This window comes from Ammospiza nelsoni, chromosome Z (genome assembly GCF_027579445.1).
Source record: "Ammospiza nelsoni isolate bAmmNel1 chromosome Z, bAmmNel1.pri, whole genome shotgun sequence".
NCBI classification, from domain to species: domain Eukaryota; kingdom Metazoa; phylum Chordata; class Aves; order Passeriformes; family Passerellidae; genus Ammospiza; species Ammospiza nelsoni.
This window is the reverse complement of record NC_080669.1, coordinates 48,515,457-48,527,581: the sequence shown is the minus strand read 5'-3', so window position 1 is coordinate 48,527,581 and position 12,125 is coordinate 48,515,457.

Genomic DNA, 12,125 nt, shown 5'->3' with positions numbered 1-12,125 from the left:
TACTAAAAGGGACATCTTGCCGCTTGCTTTAACGGTGTGTACTAAATTGAACAATGGATGCTTTGTTTCCTATCTTCCAGGCTCTTTGAAACCATGCAGGAAAGGAACAAACACAGGAGAAGACATCGCCCTCGCAAAGAAGCAGAGCCTCTCCCCAAGAAGAAAAGACCAAATTAGACAAGCCTGCAGCTTGTCCAGCCGGGCCTAGCAAGGGTTAGGCATCAATAGGACTCGATAGGAATAGGACTGGTGTTTAAGCTTTTAGACTTGTTGAAATTCTATTTAGTTAGTTTACATGATAGGAATCTCCTGGATTTCTTACTTAAGGTACATGACTATTATTCAAGATTCATTCGTAGGATTAGATTTATCAGTCAATGTAAGAGGCTTGGTGTTGGCTACGCTGCGTCTTTTGTCATTTTGCCTTTGTTGAGACACAATCTGTCTTTATCATTAAACCATGTTTGTTCCACTTTGTCTTTTGGTCTGTATGAAATCACTCTGGCAATCAAAGACGGCACTTGCCCTGAGAGGAGAATCTGGGCACGCACGACCTCCCCCAGGCCCAGCCCCTTGCTCAGCTGGCAGGACTGGCAAAGGTGTGTCTCCTTTACTGCCAGGGAAATAACGCTGTCGCTTCATCCTTTGATTCCTAAAAATCTCAGCTGCGAGTGGAAAGGGAGGCTTTGTTTAATTCAATGAATTGGATCAAAATGTGTGCTCTGCTCTCACCATCGTTTCTGGCCTAAATGCAAGGGCTTTAGTCCTTTTTGTAGCCCAGCAACATAACTTTGTTTCATTTTGAGGGACTGATGGACGTGACCACCTTGGAAGACCTTTCTAGAACCCCTCCAATTCTATCCAATTTGTATCCACATGCACCACAAAGGCATCAGTAGTTCACTTTCAGTTTCTCTTGAAAGGATCACTCTCCCTCTCTGGGCCTCCACCAATCTCCTCAGCTAAAGCAGAGCGGCTGGGATCATGATCCTCTCTCTGGCTTCCCACAGCTTAGGTATTTGCACTAAAGAAGAAGCAAAGTCCCTCTTTCATCTAGCCCAGCAAATGGCACTGCCCAGCAAGGCTTTGCTGGCAGGGGCTGTGCAGGGTGGAGAGGGGGCGAGGGAGGGGGCAATTGCCAGGCTGCTTCTGGGAAGCCCAGGCAAGCTTGCCCTTGTCTGATGGAGCCAGTGCAGCTGGCCTTTGGAGCCTACAAAGTATCTGCCTTGCAGTGGCACTTGGTACAGCTGCGCCCTCACTTTGCTGCCCTGTGGGCAACATGCAGCCTGCAAAGGAAGCAAGACTGGGACCGAAGCCTTAACTCAAGGCTGGGAAGCAGCAAAAGTGGCTGGGTTTTGTCCTATCTGGCACCTAAGTATTAAAAGAAACGCCAAGGCCATCAGTGTGGAAAGGTAATTCCATCAGTGTTCCTTTGTTAGAGGAATGCCTGAGTCTTTTGAGACAAACAGCTAGTTTCTCCAAGGCAGCTGGAAGAGGGATACAGAAAGTCTGCATTCATGTTTGCTACAGAAATGCCCCTGTGCTGTCCCTGTCTGTGTGTCCCCATCAGTTGCCCTGAGAAACATGCTGTTTCTCGAAGTTTCAAGGAAGGAGTGATGAGGTGAGTGCCCAGCTCAGAGGCCCAAAGGAGGGAAAACATCATGTGACATTATTGGGCAGCAAAAGGAGATTTGAGAAAGGGGGCAGCATGAATGCCTCCACTTTGAGAGGAAGCTTTGGAGTTGCCTCTCGGCTGAACAACTTGCAAATTCTAGCTCCTCTCAGAGCTGGAGGAGAGCCAGCGGGAGGAGTCCTGCTGGTTCTCCAGGGCAGGAGATGAGGTTCTGGGCCCTTGGACACAGACAGGCTCCTGGGCACCTTCAGCTGCAGACACCTTGCAGACAAGCACCGAGAAGAGCCAGGGCTGCCCCTGCACTGCTTTTGCCCGTCTCCTCAGATGACTCAGGAGAAAAGCCCAATGGCAAGGCTCTCACAGCAAGCCTGCAGCAGCAGAAGTAAAAGGGGCAGATGTGGCCCATGCCTGTTTCTGTCCCATGGCTCCCCTGGGGTTCTACATGGAATGTAGGCTGTGCCCCTAGCAACTGTCGTTGTCTCCTGCTCCTGCGGCCCTTGCTGGAACGCTGGTGGAGCAACGCTGGAGCAGCGGCTGCAGGATCAGCTCCTGGGCTGTCCCTGACCAGCCACCTCCTGCATTCAGCGCCACACCCGGCCTCTGCACCCACATCCTCGTCTCCTCGGCTGCCTCCAGGCATCCCCACAGCACTTGGGCACCGTCAAAGGTAAGAAAGTCCCCGTTTGCCCTCAAAGCACTAACACAAGGCCAGGAGGCTCCAGCTGCCTCTCCCACCAACCACGACACACAGGCTGCGTGCTCACTTTCCCCACACCAGGTTCCACGTCTAAGCAGCCGCTTCTGAAGGAATCATGTTGCCTCCCGGGCAAACACAGACCTTTCCATAGAGGAGGTAGAGAGCTGTCACAGTGCAGTTGCAGATCCTCCTCCACGCATCACCTGCTTCAGAGTTCTTGGCACCCATTGCAGTCCTAAACCTAGCTTGTGGTGAGCCCAAAACAAATTGTTCATGGCTGACGAGTTCAGGGCTTCAGTGCCAACAAATCCCCTTATGCCCTGACTCAGCTCACGCCTGCTCCAAAGCTGCAAAAACCAGAATGATGGCACTTCTCCTCTGGGATCCCTCTCATTCAGGCCATGGAAGCATTTCACTGGGCTTCTCCTCAAACACAGGTATTCAACTTCAACAATGATCTGCTATCAGCAATCCTGATGTGCTTACATAGTTACATCTCTGATAGATACATTCTATTTCATATCCTGTAGATACTTTTTTCAGTGCATGTAGGGCTGGTTCTACCTCATGCTCAGGGGCAGCTGTGAAATGCCATCTTCTCAAGAACACAATCACAGTACCAGAGAAGTTTCTGGCTTGGAAGGGATTCTCAAAGATCACTGAGCCCAACTCCAGGGCCTGCCCGGGGCAGCCTCAACAATCACACCCTGTGCCCAAGAGCGCTGTCCAAACACTTTTGGAGCTCAGTCAGCCTTGCTGCTGGCACCCCTTCCCTGGAGAGCCTGTTGCAGTGGCCAAGCACCCTCTGCGTGAAGAGCCTTTTCCTTCTATCCACCCTAAGCCTGCACTGGCACATCTTGCAGCCCATTCTCTTGCCTCTTCCCACTGGCCCCAGGACTGAAGAGAGTAGTGCATGGCCTTCTGCTTCCCCTCCTGAGGATAGCTGCTGACTGCTAGAGGCTCCTGCCTAGGCAATTCCACCTCAAAACCACGGCAATGACAGCAAAAAGAAAGGAGCTGGGACAGAGGAGCTCAGGGCTTGCAACGATGAGGTCGAGAAGGAAGCCTACTGACACATCCTTGGCGGAACGATTTCTAACTGGAGCATTGTTTGGATCTTTTTCAGGTGGAAAGGAGAGGCACAATGAAAAGGAAAGCAAGAGGCAACAATCAGCCGTGAGTTTTGCCCCAGGGTTAAAGGACAGCAAACTGGAGGCATGGGCAGGAGGAGAACTGCTCTTTCAGAGTCAGGGTGGGATTGCTTCAAGCCTGTGCATCCACAGCAAGGCTCTCTCCAGCACTTGCCTTTCTTACCTCCACCTCCTTCTTCCTTTAGGCACATCAATGTTGGCAGCGACTTTCAGGCTGAGCTCCCACAGCTGCAGAGCAGAGCACCAAGTGAGGATGAAGAGCCTGCAACTTTGGTCTGGAAGCCCTGGGGAGAAGATGACTCTGACATGGAAAAACCTGACAGAGGTCGCTTCTCTTCAAGCTTTTCTTCCACCCCTGACATACTTGGATCTTTCAAAGTCTCCTTTTGCATAGAAAGGCAGCTTTTTGCAGGCAACGCTTCCCTCCCTGTCTCGCCCATCTTCCCTTCTACAAGTGTTAGAGGCAAGAAGAATGCTCTGCTTGTGCAGCAGAGCAGGAAAAAGAGCAAGCATCTTGCTCTCCAAATTGGTCAGGCCCATTTGCCACTGCAAGAGAGGAGATTGGCCTGCACTTCTTCTTACAGAAGCTGCTCTGAAGGGAGAGCAAGCACTGCGGGGGCCCTTGCTTCAGCTGGCCCTGTCTTTGCTCTCCTTTTCATGCTCTCCAAGCTGCTGCCTTTAGCTCCTGGCCTTTCCTTCCGCCTTGCATGGCAACCTTTGCTCTTGCTGGCCTCAAGGCTGACTTTGGCTGCCTTTTTGATGTGCTTGCAGTAAGACAACTGATAAACATGGCCAGCTCCCGTGGCATTCCCGGGCCAGCAGCTGACCTGGAGCGCGCCCTGCACTGCCTGCACCAGGCACGCGGCAGCCTTCCGGTAAGAAGCGGCTCTGTCGGCGCACAGAAGAGGCCACAGGGAATGCACAAGGCCCGGCCACTGGGACAGCCTTTCCTGCCTGCTCCTTGATGAAGGGTCTTGACAGGGAGCAGAGCACGTGCCGCCTGCTGTGTCTCCTCCAGCTGCGTCAGGGCTGAGCCCAAACGGCTCCAGCAGGGAGAATCTCCCTCCTGCAGGCGGCGGCGCAAGCTCCTGCAGCCTGCTGCCTTGGAAATCGCCTGCAGGTCTGGCTGCTCTAAGACATTTGGAGGGGAAATTCCCAGAAGCCTCACTCAGCTGAGGCCATTCTGGCTGCAGGAGCTGCAAAATCATTTGCTTGGGGAGCAAAATGCCACTCTTGGGGACCAGCATCAAAGGGCTGGGCAGCAAAAACTAGGCACTGGGATCAAATCCCAGGCTTTCACCCACATGGCATACAGTTGCTTGAATGTCTGAAGAGGCAAAGTAGCTGAAAGGCAGCATCTGTGATTTTTGGCTCATTTTGGATGTGGTGGGGTGCCTAAAGCCTTTTCCCCTTGCATCTTGCAGGAGGCTCTGGAGATGTTGCTCTCAGGGGGGCCTGCAACAGCTCAAGACCATCCCTTGGCTGATTATCATTACGCAGGTAAGCAAAGCAGAGCTTCTTCCTTCACTGACACATGCTGCCGTCCCCTTCAGTGTTGTGGCAAGCGTTTCTGCTTCAACAAATTGTGCTTAACACCAGCACAAGGTCTTGTCTTCTCGGGGGCTGGGGAAAGCACCAGCATCTAGTCCTTCAGCTTTACTTCTTTGCCAATCCTTTTCCCTGGGGAATGCCTGCTCTTGTCTTCATCACCTTCTGAGGGAGAAGACATGTACTCACACGGGAATGATGGCCTGCAACCATTTTCTTTCGGCGGCCAGTGGGATCTACTACATTTGGATCGAGGGATCCATTCACCTGCTGCTTCTTATTGCCAGGCTCTGATAGATGGACACCTGAGGAGAAGGAATCCTTCCAAAAGGCTTTCCACACCTACGGCAAGGATTTTCATCTCATCCAGAAGCAGGTAAAGCTGCAGCAGATTCTTTACCTCAGCAGATCATCAGGAGGAAAGCTTGCTTCTATCTGGTAACAAACACTGGGCTTCGCTCTCTCTCTTCTCAAGTACCAAAACTGCTCAAGTAGTAACAAAACGGCACATCAAAGGCCTGTGTGAAAAGGATGATCCTGTCTCTCCAGCCCTTTTCTCCAAGCTCCTTTGCAATATGATGATTTATTCTCTCAGACTTGTCGCACACGTCTGCTGCTGCTTCCACAAGGCATTGTGCTGGCATAAGTGGAGTGAACCCGGGAAAGAAGACCTGTGCTAGATGGATTAGTTGTTGATCTGTGCATTACGTGTGCTACCACGTAGCATGATACACGGTTTACTACATTGCACGATGCCTCTCTTTCTCCATCTTGATTTCATTTTACACCCTACTCCATTGACTTCATGATTTTACTTCCCAGTTTACTCCATCTTCTACTTTTTCCCCAATGCAGCCTACCAAGGAATTTTAGATTCCTTCTTTTTCTCTTCTCAACAGATCCAGACTAAGACCGTGGCACAGTGTGTGGAGTACTACTATACCTGGAAAAAGGAGCACCGAGTTGCTAGCACTCTTGCTCAGGTGAGGGGGAAGAAAATCCAGACGTGCCAGGAGGGTGGAGAAACTGGGAGAAGGGGAGAAAACCTGCTGGCCAGCTGTGCCAGACGCCGCTTTGCCAGGATCACATCGTCCCATGCGCTGGCAAAGGCGCAGCAGATGCTGCCCAGGCCTTCCTTCTGCTGCTGCCCTGAAATACGCCATTCTGGAGCCTAACTTTGAGCCAAGGATGCCGCACCACCACCCAAATGGGCTTTGCTCTCTACAGATGGCTTTCTCAAGGGCTGCCACCTTTGCTGACTCCAATCAGACCCTTCATTCCCCACTGAACTCCTCCTGACATCAGCAATCCCTGTGTTCAGGGAGATGTTGCAGATTTTCAGGCAGTTTTTCTAGCATCCCAGCATACTCGCCAAGAAGTAGCTGCCAGTGCTGTGGCTCCCCTCAGACTTTCCTTACCAGCAAAGAGCAATTTGGTTGGCAAGAGTGAGAGAGAGAGAGAGAGAAAGAGAGAGAGAGATTATTCTGGGTTCTATAAAACATCTAACCATGTGTCTTCCCTAATTTGACTGAATTTCCTTCCCATTCCCTAGACATTTCTGCAGGAAAACCCGAGGCAAATATATGTTAGGCAGACAGGCAGAAATAAGAAATGTAGAATTCTAGATGGCCGCATATTTATGCCACCCCTTTTGGCCTGTAAGAAAGAGGAGCATTTCCCTCCAAGCTCTGCCTTGGCAGCCCGCCGCAGCCCACTGGCAAAGGCAGCCGTTTCCTCAGCTCTTGAGGGTTTGCAAGGATTTGCTTAGGCCAATAGATTTTTGTGCTGGACGCAGGCATTTCCAGCTTTCTGACGGGAAGGAGACATTGAAACAGGATTCTTTGATTTCCAGGCTGTGGGCGAAGGCAAGAGGAGCAAAAGCCCCCCCAGAAAGGAGGATGGGCAGGCAGGGAAGAGAAGCCGCAAGAGGGCTGGCAGCGCCGAGTGTCTCTGCTGCCAACCGCGCCAGCCGCCCCGTTCGGCGGGAGGCCCCTTTCCCTGTGGCCAGTGCAAACGGTGCGCAAGTTCCTGCTCTTTCTGCTCCAACCTGCGCCTTGCCACTAAAACAGGCTGACCCTTTGCAAAGGCGCAACAGGGCAAGCTCAGGCCACTTGCACCATCGCCCCTCGCAGCCCTGCTCAAGCTTACAACCCACCTCAAACCCAAACAGCTCACTTAAAACCCAGCCTTCACTATGAAACCTTGCCCTGCCCCAACAACACACACTGCATACAAGTAGGAACAGATCCATCAAAGCTGGCTTTGATGCTGCTGATCAAATTCCAAATAGCATGCAGCAAAAGGAGGAAGACATTTCAAGGCATTGAAACAAGAAAGATCGGACTCATGGTCTGATCAATTCACAACGTGCCACTGCCCAAAAAGACAGAAATTCCTACTAAAAGGGACATCTTGCCGCTTGCTTTAACGGTGTGTACTAAATTGAACAATGGATGCTTTGTTTCCTATCTTCCAGGCTCTTTGAAACCATGCAGGAAAGGAACAAACACAGGAGAAGACATCGCCCTCGCAAAGAAGCAGAGCCTCTCCCCAAGAAGAAAAGACCAAATTAGACAAGCCTGCAGCTTGTCCAGCCGGGCCTAGCAAGGGTTAGGCATCAATAGGACTAGATAGGAATAGGACTGCTGTTTAAGCTTTTAGACTTGTTGAAATTCTATTTAGTTAGTTTACATGATAGGAATCTCCTGGATTTCTTACTTAAGGTACATGAGTATTATTCAAGATTCATTCGTAGGATTAGATTTATCAGTCAATGTAAGAGGCTTGGTGTTGGCTACGCTGCGTCTTTTGTCATTTTGCCTTTGTTGAGACACAATCTGTCTTTATCATTAAACCATGTTTGTTCCACTTTGTCTTTTGGTCTGTATGAAATCACTCTGGCAATCAAAGACGGCACTTGCCCTGAAAGGAGAATCTGGGCACGCACGACCTCCCCCAGGCCCAGCCCCTTGCTCAGCTGGCAGGACTGGCAAAGGTGTGTCTCCTTTACTGCCAGGGAAATAACGCTGCCGCTTCATCCTTTGATTCCTAAAATTCTCAGCTGCGAGTGGAAAGGGAGGCTTTGTTTAATTCAATGAATTGGATCAAAATGTGTGCTCTGCTCTCACCATCGTTTCTGGCCTAAATGCAAGGGCTTTAGTCCTTTTTGTAGCCCAGCAACATAACTTTGTTTCATTTTGAGGGACTGATGGACGTGACCACCTTGGAAGACGTTTCTAGAACCCCTCCAATTCTATCCAATTTGTATCCACATGCACCACAAAGGCATCAGTAGTTCACTTTCAGTTTCTCTTGAAAGGATCACTCTCCCTCTCTGGGCCTCCACCAATCTCCTCAGCTAAAGCAGAGCGGCTGGGATCATGATCCTCTCTCTGGCTTCCCACAGCTTAGGTATTTGCACTAAAGAAGAAGCAAAGTCCCTCTTTCATCTAGCCCAGCAAATGGCACTGCCCAGCAAGGCTTTGCTGGCAGGGGCTGTGCAGGGTGGAGAGGGGGCGAGGGAGGGGGCAATTGCCAGGCTGCTTCTGGGAAGCCCAGGCAAGCTTGCCCTTGTCTGATGGAGCCAGTGCAGCTGGCCTTTGGAGCCTACAAAGTATCTGCCTTGCAGTGGCACTTGGTACAGCTGCGCCCTCACTTTGCTGCCCTGTGGGCAACATGCAGCCTGCAAAGGAAGCAAGACTGGGACCGAAGCCTTAACTCAAGGCTGGGAAGCAGCAAAAGTGGCTGGGTTTTGTCCTATCTGGCACCTAAGTATTAAAAGAAACGCCAAGGCCATCAGTGTGGAAAGGTAATTCCATCAGTGTTCCTTTGTTAGAGGAATGCCTGAGTCTTTTGAGACAAACAGCTAGTTTCTCCAAGGCAGCTGGAAGAGGGATATAGAAAGTCTGCATTCATGTTTGCTACAGAAATGCCCCTGTGCTGTCCCTGTCTGTGTATCCCCATCAGTTGCCCTGAGAAACATGCTGTTTCTCGAAGTTTCAAGGAAGGAGTGATGAGGTGAGTGCCCAGCTCAGAGGCCCAAAGGAGGGAAAACATCATGTGACATTATTGGGCAGCAAAAGGAGATTTGAGAAAGGGGGCAGCATGAATGCCTCCACTTTGAGAGGAAGCTTTGGAGTTGCCTCTCGGCTGAACAACTTGCAAATTCTAGCTCCTCTCAGAGCTGGAGGAGAGCCAGCGGGAGGAGTCCTGCTGGTTCTCCAGGGCAGGAGATGAGGTTCTGGGCCCTTGGACACAGACAGGCTCCTGGGCACCTTCAGCTGCAGACACCTTGCAGACAAGCACCGAGAAGAGCCAGGGCTGCCCCTGCACTGCTTTTGCCCGTCTCCTCAGATGACTCAGGAGAAAAGCCCAATGGCAAGGCTCTCACAGCAAGCCTGCAGCAGCAGAAGTAAAAGGGGCAGATGTGGCCCATGCCTGTTTCTGTCCCATGGCTCCCCTGGGGTTCTACATGGAATGTAGGCTGTGCCCCTAGCAACTGTCGTTGTCTCCTGCTCCTGCGGCCCTTGCTGGAACGCTGGTGGAGCAACGCTGGAGCAGCGGCTGCAGGATCAGCTCCTGGGCTGTCCCTGACCAGCCACCTCCTGCATTCAGCGCCACACCCGGCCTCTGCACCCACATCCTCGTCTCCTCGGCTGCCTCCAGGCATCCCCACAGCACTTGGGCACCGTCAAAGGTAAGAAAGTCCCCGTTTGCCCTCAAAGCACTAACACAAGGCCAGGAGGCTCCAGCTGCCTCTCCCACCAACCACGACACACAGGCTGCGTGCTCACTTTCCCCACACCAGGTTCCACGTCTAAGCAGCCGCTTCTGAAGGAATCATGTTGCCTCCCGGGCAAACACAGACCTTTCCATAGAGGAGGTAGAGAGCTGTCACAGTGCAGTTGCAGATCCTCCTCCACGCATCACCTGCTTCAGAGTTCTTGGCACCCATTGCAGTCCTAAACCTAGCTTGTGGTGAGCCCAAAACAAATTGTTCATGGCTGACGAGTTCAGGGCTTCAGTGCCAACAAATCCCCTTATGCCCTGACTCAGCTCACGCCTGCTCCAAAGCTGCAAAAACCAGAATGATGGCACTTCTCCTCTGGGATCCCTCTCATTCAGGCCATGGAAGCATTTCACTGGGCTTCTCCTCAAACACAGGTATTCAACTTCAACAATGATCTGCTATCAGCAATCCTGATGTGCTTACATAGTTACATCTCTGATAGATACATTCTATTTCATATCCTGTAGATACTTTTTTCAGTGCATGTAGGGCTGGTTCTACCTCATGCTCAGGGGCAGCTGTGAAATGCCATCTTCTCAAGAACACAATCACAGTACCAGAGAAGTTTCTGGCTTGGAAGGGATTCTCAAAGATCACTGAGCCCAACTCCAGGGCCTGCCCGGGGCAGCCTCAACAATCACACCCTGTGCCCAAGAGCGCTGTCCAAACACTTTTGGAGCTCAGTCAGCCTTGCTGCTGGCACCCCTTCCCTGGAGAGCCTGTTGCAGTGGCCAAGCACCCTCTGCGTGAAGAGCCTTTTCCTTCTATCCACCCTAAGCCTGCACTGGCACATCTTGCAGCCCATTCTCTTGCCTCTTCCCACTGGCCCCAGGACTGAAGACAGTAGTGCATGGCCTTCTGCTTCCCCTCCTGAGGATAGCTGCTGACTGCTAGAGGCTCCTGCCTAGGCAATTCCACCTCAAAACCACGGCAATGACAGCAAAAAGAAAGGAGCTGGGACAGAGGAGCTCAGGGCTTGCAACGATGAGGTCGAGAAGGAAGCCTACTGACACATCCTTGGCGGAACGATTTCTAACTGGAGCATTGTTTGGATCTTTTTCAGGTGGAAAGGAGAGGCACAATGAAAAGGAAAGCAAGAGGCAACAATCAGCCGTGAGTTTTGCCCCAGGGTTAAAGGACAGCAAACTGGAGGCATGGGCAGGAGGAGAACTGCTCTTTCAGAGTCAGGGTGGGATTGCTTCAAGCCTGTGCATCCACAGCAAGGCTCTCTCCAGCACTTGCCTTTCTTACCTCCACCTCCTTCTTCCTTTAGGCACATCAATGTTGGCAGCGACTTTCAGGCTGAGCTCCCACAGCTGCAGAGCAGAGCACCAAGTGAGGATGAAGAGCCTGCAACTTTGGTCTGGAAGCCCTGGGGAGAAGATGACTCTGACATGGAAAAACCTGACAGAGGTAGCTTCTCTTCAAGCTTTTCTTCCACCCCTGACATACTTGGATCTTTCAAAGTCTCCTTTTGCATAGAAAGGCAGCTTTTTGCAGGCAACGCTTCCCTCCCTGTCTCGCCCATCTTCCCTTCTACAAGTGTTAGAGGCAAGAAGAATGCTCTGCTTGTGCAGCAGAGCAGGAAAAAGAGCAAGCATCTTGCTCTCCAAATTGGTCAGGCCCATTTGCCACTGCAAGAGAGGAGATTGGCCTGCACTTCTTCTTACAGAAGCTGCTCTGAAGGGAGAGCAAGCACTGCGGGGGCCCTTGCTTCAGCTGGCCCTGTCTTTGCTCTCCTTTTCATGCTCTCCAAGCTGCTGCCTTTAGCTCCTGGCCTTTCCTTCCGCCTTGCATGGCAACCTTTGCTCTTGCTGGCCTCAAGGCTGACTTTGGCTGCCTTTTTGATGTGCTTGCAGTAAGACAACTGATAAACATGGCCAGCTCCCGTGGCATTCCCGGGCCAGCAGCTGACCTGGAGCGCGCCCTGCACTGCCTGCACCAGGCACGCGGCAGCCTTCCGGTAAGAAGCGGCTCTGTGGGCGCACAGAAGAGGCCACAGGGAATGCACAAGGCCCGGCCACTGGGACAGCCTTTCCTGCCTGCTCCTTGATGAAGGGTCTTGACAGGGAGCAGAGCACGTGCCGCCTGCTGTGTCTCCTCCAGCTGCGTCAGGGCTGAGCCCAAACGGCTCCAGCAGGGAGAATCTCCCTCCTGCAGGCGGCGGCGCAAGCTCCTGCAGCCTGCTGCCTTGGAAATCGCCTGCAGGTCTGGCTGCTCTAAGACATTTGGAGGGGAAATTCCCAGAAGCCTCACTCAGCTGAGGCCATTCTGGCTGCAGGAGCTGCAAAATCATTTGCTTGGGGA